Source organism: Caretta caretta, chromosome 2 (assembly GCF_965140235.1).
Source record: "Caretta caretta isolate rCarCar2 chromosome 2, rCarCar1.hap1, whole genome shotgun sequence".
NCBI lineage: Eukaryota > Metazoa > Chordata > Testudines > Cheloniidae > Caretta > Caretta caretta.
In genome coordinates this window covers 220,067,462-220,083,888 of record NC_134207.1, presented here as the reverse complement: position 1 = coordinate 220,083,888, position 16,427 = coordinate 220,067,462, and the positions used below count along the sequence as shown (strand labels likewise).

General features: G+C 42.3%; 1 protein-coding gene across 4 annotated transcripts in view; it reads right to left on the bottom strand.

Annotated features, from left to right (window-relative positions):
* Positions 1–8,152, bottom strand: part of ICA1 (islet cell autoantigen 1) — an 87,596-nt gene extending 79,444 nt beyond the window's left edge. For 2 of the 4 annotated variants that reach the window (XM_048838236.2, XM_048838237.2), the window contains exon 1: positions 7,851–8,136. The gene's annotated coding sequence lies outside the window, so the exon portion shown is untranslated. Of the gene's footprint in view, positions 1–7,850 lie in introns of all 4 variants that reach the window. The other 2 variants (XM_048838239.2, XM_048838238.2) reach the window with 2 other exon arrangements.
* Between the last annotated feature and the right edge of the window lie 8,275 nt (positions 8,153–16,427).

The window sequence follows — 16,427 nt, the reverse complement described above, 5'->3', positions numbered from 1 at the left end:
TCTAGAAACAACATATGTGGACAGCATGAAACTTGGAGAATAATCCAGCAAACCCTACCTTTATCTTAAGGTATTGTGTGAAAACAGAAGATGAATTCACACGCCTGGTAATACCTGACCTCTGGCACCAGCCTCTTGGTTTATCATACACTCATGGTTCCTGATCTGATATGACCCTGCAAGCACTAAGGATCTTCCACTCCCACTAAACTCCCTCCTCATTAGCACTTTAAACCAATTATCATATCACTTTAGTCCTTCCTTATCTGCATTTTAAATAAACAATTATCTAGTCAAATTTTTAGCCAGCTGCACAGCAAAGAGAAATTAATTGTACCTGTTCTAAGTAGAAACAGTGAGAATCTTGCAAGTACAGTATTTTGTAACAAAACAAGAAGCACTGTAGTACCAGTAATAAAATGCTAGCTTTAAGCAAGTTCTATTTTTAAGAAACATAAGAATTATGGACTCCTCTCCTGCAGGAGGAGCTAAAGGGGAGGAAATCTCTGCAAGGTTCCTCTCATGGAGATTTGTCCCTGATTGTTCTATTGGGAAACCAGGGCTGTCTACGTGGAGGTCCTGTGCCTCTGCACCAGCTCTGTGCCCCTGGCATTCCCCTCCACAATTCCCTGAAAGCATGTTTCCATAAAAATCAAGTAACCATGGCTTCTGCAGTCAAGAGGATCCTCACTGCAAGTGGGGGTGGTGGGGATGTAGAAAGGACAGAGTGCATTCCCTTCAAGTCTGCCCATGAACTTGCATGGTCAGGGGATAACTGACATGTCTTGTTGGTTATATTTTGTTATTTTCCCCAAGCAGTGTAAGGAACACAGAGCTGCCTGTTTGGCTTGTATTAGTGATGCAAATCAACCACTATAAGAGGAAAAACAGAACCATGAGCTCAACTTGCACTGTACGTACAGAATGAATGACTGTTTCAAAATACAACGACCCAATCCTGCAATCTGATCCCTGTGGGAAGAACCATAAGCCCATACAGAGCCCACTGAAGCCAGTGTGGATCATCTTGGAGGACTGAAAACTAAATTTTTAAATCTCCACATCTCCTTATGATTTGGGAATCTTAAACAATACTTTTACACCCTATATAAAAACATTGCTGTAAGACTTCTATTGTCATGCAAAGTATTTTTCCCTTTAGCATTACACATTTCGTTCATTATTGGGAAAGGAAAACAATAAATAAATAACCCATTCAATTTACTTTGGATATGCGACATGTCAGGATAGTCTTGAATTGTTTAGCCTGCCAACTTTAACTTTCATGAGGGATACTGTATTATGTCATCTCTCAGAGGGAGGCTACTAAGGGAGAGACTATATTTTGCAGGCAATAACATCTAAAGAATAGCCACAACAGCAGATAGCGTTGTTACTGCTATAAAGAAAAAAATGGAATAATGTTGTCTTAAAAGGTTTACCAAATGTTCAAGGCAGCACAACATTTTCCATATATACTTCATACAGAATTTAATTTAAGGAAAGATTCTATACAAGAGAAATTATTCCTCATAAACAATATACGAATAACACCATTATAAAAAAAATCAGCTAGGACTGATCTAGAATGCTTAGCTGTTATATGTATATGCAAACGAGCATTTCAGTGTTCTCTCTTGGGCTTTCCTACAGTACCTATCACAGTAGTACCTAAGGCCCTGACCCTGCATACACACCCATGCTCAGCTTTAAGCAAGCAAAAAGTTCAAGTTAATGAGACTACTCATCCATGTGCTTATCTTTAAGCGTGCAAGCATATAAAGGATTAGTGCCTAACTGCTGAAATTGGCTCCTTTTCTTTCTCTTATGACCACCTTCGGTCTATGCTTAATCATAAAACAGAGACGCGTAACTAAACTCCATATTCTTACAGTCTACCCTCAGCTTTGCAGGAAAAGAGAGTACAACTGCTTCCTTTAAATAAAAAAAAAATGTTGCTTCATTACAAGGAAAGTTACAGGAGGGAAATGAGCTCAGGAGCTAGGATCTGGAAAGAACAGTCTCTCCTCTCCAAAACAGACCCACTTTTTCTCCCCTGGCTGTTTTTACAAATACATCTTATTCTGTTATGTCTTAGAAATACCACAATCTCCGAATAGAGGGGTCTCATGGAGATTCTGTAGAACTGCTCTATACATTATGGGAATTTTCTCCCCATCCATACCCAGTACTGGGGACAAGAACCTCCCCATGAAGCCCACTGGGACCACTTCCCTCTTCCACGCTAGGTATTATTGGGATATATATTTATTATTTTGCATATAAATTTCCCACCATTTCTAGTTCCCCCCCACCTCAGGCTTTTGATGCACAAGTGGCAAAATTTCATATATCTCAAATTCCCCTCCACCCCACCCTCCCAAATTTTTCTGGTTGATTTTCTACAACTTTGAATTGATTATCTGTCACATCTAGTTTTGTTGTTAAAGTTTTCCCCTTTTGTCTCTGAAGTAGTAAAAGGCTGATCTCATCCATTTTGTGACTAAGCAATTTTAGAGAAGCTCTAATACTGTGCTCCCTTCTTCTTTTCCGGGGATACTTGAGTTGTGGGAAGGACAAATATCACAGTGATAAGTGCAAATGACCAAACATACATTAGATTGGTGAGAACATGTAATTCAAAACTTGGACTCTAGGGAATTTGAAGAAATGAGGATCATTTAAGTTTACTCACTGGCATTTTATGGCACTGTCTACAAGCCTGATCTGCATATTCTTACTATTGGGTTTAGTATTCACTAACATGACTTACAACATTAACAATGTAAGTGCTTGAGGACTCTCTTTTGTTTTACTAAAAGCATCAGTCCCTCTTTCATTAAGTTTTAAATCCTCAGTAAAGGCTTGTATACACAGGGAAATTGATTGTAATTGCTAATGTTGAATAAACTATAAAAGTCACCTCATTCCAGAATTCATAGATGTATAGCTCATAAAGCTAGAAGGAATCCCTGTGATTCCTAATCTGACTTCCTGCATTACACAAGCCATAGAACTTCTTTGAATTAATTCCTGTTTGAATAATTGAAAGTGCACTATTTACTGAGGAATGATGTGCCTTTTAATCCAGGATAGAGTGCGCACACAGGGAACTAGTCCAGAATACTTACTGAAGAACAGCTTATTCTAATCAATTTCCTTGTGTAAACAAGCACTTATGAATGTAGTAACCAGGGGCCTATTTCCTCTGTGGACCCTCTATCCTTTAGGATATACCATCTACCATTGCTACTGCTTGGTGCCACCCTCCCCCTTCCTATCCCAATAAATTTTAATTCACACTTAACGCTATGTGTTTCTCTGTGGTAAATGTCAGCCCAACTGCATATTACTACTACATTACGTCTGGAAGAAGAAGTCAAAGTGATCTCTATTTTTCAATTTTCATACAGACATTTTTGGTCCCTGCACAACTGCAAGGTCCACTTCAAGTGTCAAAATTCTTCTTTAAATACAACCAAGTAACCAAGGTTGTACTGATGCAATCTCTCGGGTACTCCAGTGTTCTCCCCACAAATGCCAAATCTGATTATGCTTTACCATGTGCTGCATTCCTGATAAATTGTGTTACAATAACAATTATAAGATTGAAAAAGAGTGCTTCAGAATTCTTAAGTCTTTTTTTTACTCACAAGTTTCAATTTAAACATTTTAAAGTATTGTCTTTTTTCCCCCCAAACCTAAAATTCCATGTTCCAAGGCATGGAACATTTTTACAGCAGAATTACACACCCCTGAAAACAGTGGTTTATCTCAGTAACGCTGATAAGGGTGTTATATGTAGGCATCACACTCTCTAGTGTAACAAAGTATTTCAAACGTAAGTGCAGGCATATTCCATTGGCAACAGAATCATGTTTAAACAATCGTCCTTTCTAGGTAATAATTAACTTTCACAGAACATAATGTACACCATACAAATAGGTTAATACAACAATTAAATTGATATTTCTGTCTAAAATGATATTAACATTGCCATCACTGCAAGTGAAATAGTCCCTGCAGAAAAACCCAGTTCATAATATCCCTTTGCCCTTTTACAGCACCTTTCATTTGAAGAGCTCAAAGCACTTCTAAAATATACATGAAAGCCTAACATGACCCTGGGATGGAGGTAGGTAAGTAGCCATTTTAGAGATGGGTAGGTATACTGAGAACAAAAAATTCTGTGGCTTGTCCAACTTCATTCTGCACATCTATGGCAGAACTGGGAACAAAGCTCAGTCCTTCAATTAAGTATATTTAAGAACCTCTTTAATTTCTCTGAAATGGCTATGTAACATTCTTTAGTAATTCATTTTAGCACTCTAAAATTAAACAACACAAAATCTATGCCAACTAGAATAAATTAGAAATTAATCAAATATTATTATGGGATTTTCTTTGTGCAGAGCACCTGCCTTTGTTTAGACCATCAAAATAGTTTTGGCAAACATATCTCAGCTTTAACGATACTAGAATAATATTTTATATAATGAAGTTTTTCCTTTTCTAGAACATCGTCTATTAGAAAGTGAGCTGATACACAAACTGAGTTGGCAAGTCTCTTCCATTATCTGGTATGTCAAAAAAAAAAAAAAAAAAAAGATAGATGTTGCTAGAATAGATCAGATCAAGGCTCAACTGATCAGATATCCTATTTCCAGCAGTGCTTACTACTCAACATATCGAAATTAAATCCCTACCCCCACTCGTCCATGAAGAAAGATGCTTAATGCTATTGCTGTAAATGGGGTAGTGGTGGTGGGGGGGAATACTCCTCTCAGAACCCCTTCAGCTGGTCAGCTTGCACTCTGATCCATGAGGTTTGATTAACCATATGATTTTACCTTGCACAGCAATATACAGTTATCCTGTTACACCTTGGAGTCAACACCCCTGACCAACACAGACTGGTTGTGCTTGAGAGTCAACCTTTGTACTATAGTTTTCAATTAAACACCACTGTAATTAACTCCACTGCAGGAGTCATCTCTACTGAAGGTATGGGCAAGAGTGACTTGAATGTTCTTATAATGACCTGTAACGGATAATTCCCAAGATCTACAGTAACTAATTGCATAAAAGACTCACTTTACCACAGCTAGTAACAGCCACAAAACAATTGTGAAATCACAATTACTCGACAGTGTACAAAAAGTAAGGTTTCCAATGTTCTTGGCTTCCAGTTTTTCCTTATTTATAATACTTTTGCATAATTCTGCACAGTGTAACCTTGAAAATACTACACAGATTAAACAGTGGCAAAACATTTTGAATAACCAGCTGCTTTACTGCTATGTTGTTGGAGGAGGAGGCATTTAAGAAAATATAAAGGACACTTTGATGCCATTTCCTGACTTTTTGTTTTGAAGACTGACTGATAGATTAATAAGTTTTTCTGCCAACTTAAACAACAGCTTTCAACACTAGGTTAGAGGGTAAAAAGTATGTGCTATTATACAAACTTTTTTGGAATTGTTACTTGGGAATTCAACAGAACAGTTCAGGGTGGGGACTGTGAAGCACATGTAATGTATAGATAGATGGCAGTGCAATATAGTTAGCTTTAAAATATCGATCCTCACCCCACTGTCTTTACTCAAGCAAAACTCCCATTGACTTCAGCAGACTGGAGTCTACATTGGGCTCAGAGTCTACACGAGACCAATAGTTTGTACTCTTTTCCATAACATGACCCTATTTCAAAATAGTTTCTGGACCCAATCTTCCTCCCATCTAACCATAAATGACCTCCCTAGACCATCCCCAGTGGAGGGTGCAGTCCCCATGTTGAGCACCAGTGCAGTATATAAGTTTCATGAAAAGCCATCACCCAATAGTGCAGTAATAGAAAACTTGTGCAGCTCTAACATAGACACGGCATTGGCAGCATTTTAACCATCATATTGCCTTCACATATGGCTTCTCTACCTGGAAAATTTGTACTTGCTATGCCAATACAGTTAACAGTGGCTTTCTTTGGTTTAGTTTAAACCTTTTCCTCAATGCCATTAGTTAAAATTGAAAAAAGGCAATCATACTAGGATTCAAGTGTCCACATGATGGGTTATGATGGTGTAACTATATCTGTTAAAATTCACATATTAATGCCTACACAGGGAAATTCAGTATACAAGGCCATAGTCTAGACAACAAAGTGATAAAAAACAGTGGAGTTGCCAGTGCCTTGCCTATACAAGAGCCCTCACCATGCTACCAATAGGAAACACTGGGGGAAAGACTGGCATTACACAAGTTCTGAGTTAAGGATACAAGAATCCAACAAACAGTTTGCTTGGCCTGATGTTGTGAGAAAGTGACCAAACAGCTGTGGGAGACGTAGCTTTCACCTGATACCAACAGCTGACTGCCCCTGAAGGCAGAACAGGGGAACTAAGCTCATTTCAGAGAAGCCTGCCCTGGAGGAAAAAAAACTTGGTACCTGGGCCTTTTCAGCCCATAATATATGTACATACAGCTTCACACTTTTAACACACCCACCAAGAAACCAAGACATGGGAGAAGACAACAGAGGAAAACAAGGGGAAACAGAACAACAGGGGCTGCACATGACTACCAAAGATGACATATCAACAAGGCATTTCAGCTACTAAAGTTTCAGCCTTCCCCTTTCCAATATATCCAGAGAACCGTAGGAGATAAAAATATTATGGAAACTAAAGGCCAGATCCTGATTTCAGTTTCACGGACATAAATCAGGTCAAAATCCATTGAAGCCAAACAGAACCATAATCTCTGCTGAATCAGAATGAGAGACTGAGACTTTTAGCACTAAATGAGATAGTTCAGAACAGAAAACATTTCATTTACATATATAAATACACTTACAGGTATTTATTTATGTAAATGTATATTGTGTCAGTATATCAATGAGTTCAATAGCATGCAGCCCACATGCTCATTGAAGGGACCCTATCAATTTACAATAAACCTAAATCTTGGGCTTTAAAAAAAACCACACCAACGTACTATATGCATGTTGTTCACATACTAATTTAAAGGACACAGCAGACAAATCTATGATTTGTAAAACTAAGCTTTTTACAATACTAACGGTTCATTAGAAATATTTTCATGCTTTTTAAAATCCCAGTGGAACCAGTTTTGTTGGGCTGTAGCTATTTCACTACCTGGTCTGCACCCCAAACAGAGTAATATGCACAATAGAAAAAAAAAAGAGAAACCCACTAACAACCCAGGGAAAAACAGCCACTGCATTTTCATTTTTTTCATCCAAGCTCAGAAAAATGCAAACAGTGAACAAACGGAAAAAAACAGTAAAAAGTTCGTTTGATCTTTAAATGTCTTTCCATTTTAATCTGTGGGGTCGGTGGCAACGCAGAGAAGGATTTTTAATAGTTTTAACTGGACATTTCCCCCTGTTGCCATGTCTGCCCATTTTCCACCAGGCCAGTGGCTGGAGGGCATGGAGCCAGATAGACATGGATAAACTGCATATGAACCCAGTGATGTACCCGAATGGCATGAGGCGGGGGGAATGGAGGGGGCAGGTGCCATTTTGTAACCTGGAAATTTTGCACAGGCAAAGCCCATTAGGAGTCACAATCCAGCCTCAGCCACATCTGGCTCTACAACCCCCGCACCTGCGGAGCATCAGCGCCCCACGTCCCCCAGCAAGCGAGGGCTCCCACCTGAGGGAGACGTGGCACCTGCCCGGCATGCCCACCCCGCAGCCCTGCCCGGCCCTTAGGTGCCTCGGCCCCGGCCCCAGCCCCAGCTGCCAGAGGAGAAACCTGCTCTTCCAGCCAGGCCCAGCACCGGCAAGCCGCCGTTCCCCCGTGCCGGGCCTCCCCGGAGGCGCTCACCTTGCCCGGGGATGCAGAGGGCTCTGCGCGCCCCGCTCCCCGCGCGGCCCCTCCTCGCCGGGGCGCCCCCCACAGCCCGCGCCGGGGCCTGCTGAGCTGCCGCCGCCCCAGGTGTTCCAGCCCCGCCAGCGTCACAATGCCGAACGCAGGCTCCTCCGCCGGGGAGCCCGGCCCTGAGCGGGGCGGAGCCTCCGTCACCTACATCCTCCTCCCCGCCCCCCGGCTCCGGCACCCGGGCGCGAACCCGGGGCCCGCCGGCCCGATTGTCGCCAGTCCCGTGCCTGGCAGCTTCCTTGGATTGTCCGCGCCAGGCTGAGACTCGCCCCTCACCCCCGCCCCTTTGTCTGCCCCGTGCTGGAGGCAACCCGTGAAATTCTCTCCTCCCTCCCGCCGCGCCTCCTCCCGCACGCCACAGAAACGGAATCAGGAAGCCTCTGGGTGCTGTGGGGGGCAGGGCGACCTTTAGTGGGTACAGGGCGGGGAGGCAGGAATGGGCAGCAGGGGCTGGATCCAGCTCCCATGAAAGCCAAGTGAGAGCCCGGCCATTGACTTCCAGCCGGAGCGTTGGAGCAGCCCCCAGGAGTCTTCATGCCTCTGGCAGTATTGCCAGTGTCAGATCAAATATCATGAGTCGGACGCCCCAAAATCATAAAACTAGCCTAAAAAATCATGAGATTTTTTTACAAAGATTATATTGTGTTTTTTAGGTCAGTCTCTGGGGTTTTGAACTCCCTCTGCCCATCCTCAGGGTGTGTACATGTGACAATTAGTGTTTCCCGTTCTCCCACAGGTACTGGATAAGGTCATTTTGGCCCCTGCTCCAGGAGCTCTCACCTCCACATCTGCTCCACTCAGTAATTAATCCTGTCCTCCAGTCCCTCATCAGTTGTGTCCCCACTCAATCACCCGCAATTCAGCCCCCCTCAGTTCAGCCTCCCTACCCCATTGACCCCCACCATCCTCAGTTCATCCTCTCAGCACTCACCCCATCTGCTCAGAACTCACCATCAATACAGCCCCTGCATCCCACCAGCCCCCCCTCCTCACTTCAGCCCCCACCCTCCTCACTTCAGCTCCCCTGCCGCCCCAGGCCATAGTCCAGGCCTCCTAGCCTCATCTCTGTTCCTCTTAGGGTTCTTCACCCTCCTTGGGCTTGGGGGGGGGCTGCTGTGGGGTCCCCTCTCCTGTTACCCAGGGTTTTCAGAACCCAAAACAGTGGTAACTTAACTGTTTCTCTCCAGGCAGTGCCAGGAATAAATTAATGGGGGCACAGCTTATCCATCTGACATATCATTGGCACAAGCTAGAGTCTTTTGTAGGTTTAGAGCATTTCAAAACATTTATATTTATATAGAGTTAAGAAATGGTTTAAAGGGATCAGTGGCCAGATTTTTTTGGGGGGGGGGACCTCCCTCCCCTCTGACTGCTGGAGACCTTAGATGCCAGATCCATGCCCAAAGAAAACTTCCTCAGACTGCTCCAAAGCAAATTATTTCACCTACTCTTTTATAGCTAACTTCAAAGCACATAACCTATAGTGACTCCTAGAGGGTCACCATAGTAATCCCTGATGGGTCAGTAATTCTCCTACTTCCAGCAAAACTACTCATTATCTCATATCATCAAAACATTTCTAGTCATAACAATAATAAAACTTACAGATCAAATGTTTCGGAGGCGCTCAAGACCAAGGTCGGCCATCCAAACACTCCTTCTATTCTCACAATACAAAAAGAAAAGGAGTACTTGTGGCACTTTAGAGACTAACAAATTTATTTGAGCACAAGCTTTCGTGAGCTACAGCTTCGATGAAGTGAGCTGTAGCTCACGAAAGCTTGTGCTCAAATAAATTGGTTAGTCTCTAAGGTGCCACAAGTACTCCTTTTCTTTTTGCGGATACAGACGAACACGGCTGCTACTCTGAAACCTCTCACAATACAGTCACTTCTTATTCCATCCTCCCATTCTGATAGCAAAACTGGAAACATGCCATTATTTGGCCTTGCCTCTCAGGGCCTAAAGATTTTCCTAGCTATGTGATTTTGGTTTTCAGCTGGCAGTGGCTCAACACTCAAAATTGCTGACTGCAGTACTGTCACATTCTGGGGTACACGCAGGACTGTCAAATTCTGGGGTAACACTCCAGTTCCCAGGCTGGCAGGGAAGCAGCTGCCTGTGGCTGACAGCCGGAGCTGATAAAAATAATCCTGAGCTTTGAGAGGTCTATCATGAGATCATGAGTGAGGCTTAATTTTACTTGGAAATCACATCTCTCGCAATAAATTTGTGAGAGCTGGCTTGTCTGCTCTGATCCTGCCAAGGCCTGGGTGTGGGAGGCATTCATAGAATCATAGAATCATAGAATATAAGGGTTGGAAGGGACCCCAGAAGGTCATCTAGTCCAACCCCCTGCTCAAAGCAGGACCAATTCCCAGTTAAATCATCCCAGCCAGGGCTTTGTCAAGCCTGACCTTAAAAACCTCTAAGGAAGGAGATTCTACCACCTCCCTAGGTAACGCATTCCAGTGTTTCACCACCCTCATAGTGAAAAAGTTTTTCCTAATATCCAATCTAAACCTCCCCCACTGCAGCTTGAGACCATTACTCCTCGTTCTGTCATCTGATACCATTGAGAACAGTCTAGAGCCATTGTGGGATAAAGCCCACAAACAAACAAACAGCAGCAACAACAAAACCCCAACCTAACACTTTTAGTTAGGAGTGCCATGGGGTGATAACGGCTAGTTGGTCCCACAACCATTTCCAAGATGCTAAAGCCCAAATCCTGCAATATGAGTCAAGCAGGTTCAGGGCCTAAAATGGTCCGACAAATAATGGAGGTGTTACTGTAAAAATTAAGGTTGAGTCTCCTAGATTCATGCCAAGTGACCACACTTGTGCAGAGACACAAATACATGTTTCTTCTTCACCTGCTTCTCTACTTATTTTTGGACTTAAAAATCAAATGCTACAGCATAAAGTATGTGGGTTACAGCATCTTCTTTGGTAGCTTTAACATAATGTCTTTCTCAGTTATTTTCCCTTTAATATTGTTATATGACACTTTTAAAATTAAATTTTAACCCCTTTTTTCTTACTGTTTCTTAGTCTAAAATCATGTTTCATGTATAGTATCTCCAGATGAGGATATTATTAATAAAGTACTATCGGTCCATTATAGCATCTCTCCGACCTCCTCTGGAATATTTTTAGTGTAGCAGAGATAAAAAATGTAGCCACAGGAAACAGTATCTGCCAAATGGTGTGTCATATATAATGTACCTAGTACTTTGCTCACCCAAGACTGTCTACCAAAGTCTGCCAGATGTATGGAAAACACTGAAGTATTTAGTTCCAGCAGCTCAGTTCCTAATTTCCTTCACAATTGGGCACTGAAAGTACTGTTCCTTTATAGTTTTACAAAGATCTGTTTGTTCTAGGCATATTCTCATGGACTTGGGGTTTTTACTACCAAGTTTGGATGTTTCCAATCAATTGGTTTACGGATTTTCTTTAAAACATCTAAATTCACCACATTTACTTTCTTCCGGAACTCAATACCTCAATGCAAACTGAAATGTCCTAGATGGTCTAACAACTGCGGTACCTCAAAGTTTCAATAAATATGAAGTGTGGTTGTAGTGTAACTGATTTCTTAATCAACGACATCAGAACCAGTGGCCTCCCTCCTCATCGCACTTCTGTCTTTGAGGTGCAGGGTGGGGAGCAACAGGGCTTTCAAAGCCCTCCTTTCTACAAACCTGAAGTTTTCAGAAGGGGTGGACTCGTAACATTCTCTTCCCTCCCTCAAGATCTGTCCTGCAAGTGAGCTTGGTGCCATACTACCTTAGCTCACTGTCTGTTAAAGGATGGAGAGAACACAGATAGCATATTGACACAATTAGGTCACATTCAAGTATTTTTTTTACTATATATAAGAGAAAAATCCACAAAGGGAGACACTTTCTCTGTCACCGTTTCAATATTTTCTCAAACTGTATATTATATCCCAATGTATCATTTGTGTATTATTTAAACAGATCCTTATTTAGTCTCCCTACTAAAGGATGTTACATTTATCTTTAATAACAAAATGGAAATTCAAGCAGGAAAAGGCAATCCCCTCAGGAATGTGGCACAGTTTAGTTTAAGCCCAATTATCTTTGAAGCCCCCGGCAATGTTTGGCAGAGCAAGCAAGAAGAATGAACACTTTTCCTTTTATACATTATTTGACTCAGACCTTTGTGCATATTTAGATTTTTTTTCTTTCTTTTTAAGCGGTTTGCTTTGTGAAATAACCATTTACGAGATTCATAGCATTCAGATATCATGGAAATTAAACCGAAGTTCTCCCATCCCCCACTGCCTGCAATTGTGGTATCATTCTTGAAGCTGATCTTTCCTTCTCCTCTTCCATTTAGCGTGTTTGTAAATCTGTCCACCAGCACACTGAAAATGTCTCATGTTGTTGGAACTCCCACTGCACACCCCCATACATGCCTTTAATTTCCTCTCACCTTGACCTTTGTAACTCCCTTGTCCATGGCTTCCACAAGCTTCAGTTCTCCTGATTCCAGCAAGTACAGAACATTGCTTCCCAGATCACCCCAGTAACTATTTCAGTTCCTGTTTAACACTCCAATTCTTGGGTTTGGTGTGGATGGGTATGTCACTGTCAGAACTGTGAGTGCCAACTACAGGGCAAACTATCAAAAAGCAAGGCAGACACCCCAAACTGGTGGTATGTTCTATAATTAGATTTCACCAACCCAGTAACAAATGTGAACCCTTGGAGCACTATAACAGTCTTACCATGGAGTCACAGAAGTCCCCTTGGGCACTCCAGTCTATCTTTCCACCCAGGCAAGCTGGACTGAGTGATACCTAGTTGCTATACACCTAAGATCACAAAAGATGCAGGTTGCTTCCAGTCTCAAGAGACTTACCCCAGGGTCAGTTTGTACCTAAGATCTCACACCAAAGACAACAGTTGAGGCCAATCCTATAATAAACTAACTAAGGATTTATTAACTAGGAAAAAGAAATGAGAGAGTTACTTACAGGTTAAAGCAGGCAACATATTTACACAAATGAGTTACGTCTATGGTTCCAAACGGTGATGGAGTTGTAGTAATGTATTAACACTGAATGTTTTTTAGAGCTAAACCAGGTTGACCATGGGGATCTTTGCATTTGTTTCCTAGCTCCAGCCCTGTGAGAGTCCAAACAGCAAAGAGATGAAGAATTTTATTTCAGTGATCTTTATTTCCTCCTTCCAGGATTCAAACTGATGGGACGAGCTTCCTTGTATGTAGCAGCTTCATGGGTGAGAGAGGGCCATTAACCCAGTCTTTGTATGGTGATGTTTCAAATGGCCCACTTAGTTTTGATAGTCCTTGATGTGTGGGTGAACTGCTCCTCCTGCTCCACAAATTCAGAGCAGCCATTTTTACAGTTATAAAGCAAAACTTACATATTACCTTATAACAAGGGATACAGACATTAAAAGTAAGATTAATGCATGCAGCAACTTACAAGTATTTTATAGAGTCTAAACACTAAACACATCTTTACAAGTCTAACAGCTATCTTGAACAATACTTAACATATAATTGAGCTGGTCTGGGTTCCAGCCATGAGTTTGTCAGTGCCCAGCTGATGCCTACAGCCTTGGCAAGAGCTAGCACCTGGTCTACCAATGTCACAGTGTGTTTTTGTTTGATTTTTTTTGTTTGGTTGGCTTTTTGGGGTGACTCTGCTTAGACGTGCTCCAGCCAACCTTATGGATGCTGTCACTCTTTTCTGCCTTCCCTGCTGGACTCCTGTTTGTCCCTTCACACCATTCTTGTGCCTGGTCTACACTACGGAGTTAGGTTGATGTAAGATAGCTTACATCGCCCTACCTCTGTAAGCCTCTACACTAAAATGTAGCTCCCACCAATGTAACTTGCCCACTACTGATTTAATAACTCCACCTCAGCGAGAGATGTAGTGCTTAAGCTGATGTAGTTAGGTTGACAGAGTGTCAGTGTAGTTGCTGTGTTGCTTATATTGACTGTTGCTGCCTTTCAGAAATCTTCCCACAATGCCCCACACCGGCAGTTAAATCAATGCAAGCGCTCCTGGTGAGGACGTGCACCACCAACACAAGGAGCATAGTGTGGATGTGTAAGACCATTTCAATTACTCAGGTGGCTGTATGTTGATGTGATTTAGGTTGACTTAATTTTGTAGTGTAGACTTGTCTCTTGGTGTGAGAGCAACTTCAGCTGTTTGGAACAGCTTTGCTGTATCTAAATATCTTATCAACTCTCTATCTATTTTCAAATCTCTCATCAAAAATTTCTTTTACCTGCAGCTTGTAAGGCTTAATTTCTATTTCCCTCTGCTGTTATTCAGTAATTTGCACTCTAATTGAATTATTTAGCTGTGTAAAGTGCTTTATAGATACAGTTTGTGCAACAGCCCTATTCAAGCAGTGGGACTCAGTGCGGAATAGATCTCTGTGTAACAGCATTATGGACACTAAAGGCCAACCCTGCAGAGTTGGAAGAGACTCTAGAGATAGACAGGTTGCCAGATTTGGAAATAGAGAGAGGAGGATGTGGTACAGTCCAAGTCTGGTCACCTGTTGAAGAAACCACATTATTTCAGGGACTATGTGCCTACTTGAGTCCATGGTAAAGACAGGTTTCAGAGTAGCAGCCGTGTTAGTCTGTATTCGCAAAAAGAAAAGGAGTTCTTGTGGCACCTTAGAGACTAAAATATTTATTTGAGCATAAGCTTTTGTGAGCTACAGCTCACTTCATCGGATGCATTCAGTGGAAAATACAGTGGGGAGATCTATATACATAGAGAACATGAATGTATATAAATCTCCCCACTGTATTTTCCACTGAATGCAGCTGATGAAGTGAGCTCTAGCTCACGAAAGCTTATGCTCAAATAAATTTGTGAGTCTCTAAGGTGCCACAGGTACTCCTTTTCTCTTCATGGTAAAGACATGTCTCCAGCTCAGCTAAATGCTAGTAACCTATGGGTTTTTTGTGAGAGTGCAGGTTAGTTAATTATTTGTTGTTAAAAGTGTTTATAAAATGGGAAAGTAATAGGATAATGAGTGGAATTGGAGAAAGAGCATCAGGTTTCAGGTAGGGCTTAATTTGGTGTGACACCAAGGCCTCAGGCATTCAAGGCAGGGTCAGGCTGCAGTTGCTCAAACAGCAAAGCCTCAGTGGCCACTCACCATGCTTAATAAACATCTGTCTTACAACTCTTTCCGCCTGTTGCATCACCCATTGTGAAATGGAGCTGGCTGGGAATTTTCAAATGAAACCCTGTTTCAGCCAAGAATGCCAATCTATTGAACCCAATATGTTTTGTGGAAGCATGTCTGTTTAGACGAACTTCTGATAAACCATAGGCAGGTTTCAGGCCAACCAGCCAGGCAGGCTGCTGGTGAATCTGAGCTTCCATGGAACAGCCCCACCATGTGGACTGCCCTGGGGCCAGGACCCCAATGCTTTCAGTGTCTGTGGCTCCAGGGCATTCCCATCATGAATGCTGTCTCAGGATTGGGATCCCCAGGACTTCCAGACTCCCCAGCCTTCCCTAGTGAGCCAGCTGCCCTAAGAGTTGGGAAACTGAGGGAGTCAGCTGGCATGGGAGTCTGGAAGTACTGCGGTCCCTAGCTCAGGGCAGTTTGCATACTGGGGCTACCCCAGAGCCAGAGACCCTGGAAGTCTTAGGAGCTGCTAAATGAAATTGACAAGATTCTTGTCAGTTTCACAGTCCATTGTTCAATAGCTGTTCTGAAACTGACAAGAAACACATCAATTTCACTTATCTGCTCCCTCCCCCATTCCAGGGAGCATATTTAATTTTGGAAACAATGTGCTAGTATTTCTGAAATGGAACTTTTTGGTTCACGGAAAATTTCTACATGTCAAACTGGAAATTCTGAATTTCAATAAGTTCTGTAGCTTATGAAACATGTGTGAGCACAAGGGTCCATCTGTGGGCTTCTGACTGCAGGCCTAGGGCATCTAGTTCCAAATAATTCAAAGAAATTATTAAGAGTTTTCATTTTAATTTAACTTTCCAATGATAGTATCATATAATATATTATAATTATTCACTTGTGCACTTAGTATCAATGGTATGTGAAATGGTATGTGAACGTCCCTCAGCCCACACTGCTTCCAGGAGGTCCCACTGGCCTGGAGCAGCGAACTGCGGCCAGCAGGAACCGCGATCGGCCGAACCTGCGGACGCGACAGGTAAACACACCAGCCCGGCCCGGCCCGGCAGGGGCTTTCCCTGCACAAGCAGCGGAACAAGTTTGGGAACCACTGGTCTAAGGTCATGCAAGCAGTCTGTGGTAGAGTCAGGAAGTGAACCAAGATTTCCTGAGTCCCATACCAGTGTCTTAACCATAAGACCATCTTTTCTTTATACTCACCTGCTTGAATTGGCTATAGGTGCTAGCTCTTGTTTAATTATTAAAATAAGAGACACACTTGACACTAAAAAGAAAAGAAGTATTTGTGGCACCTTAGAGACTAACAAATTTATTTGAG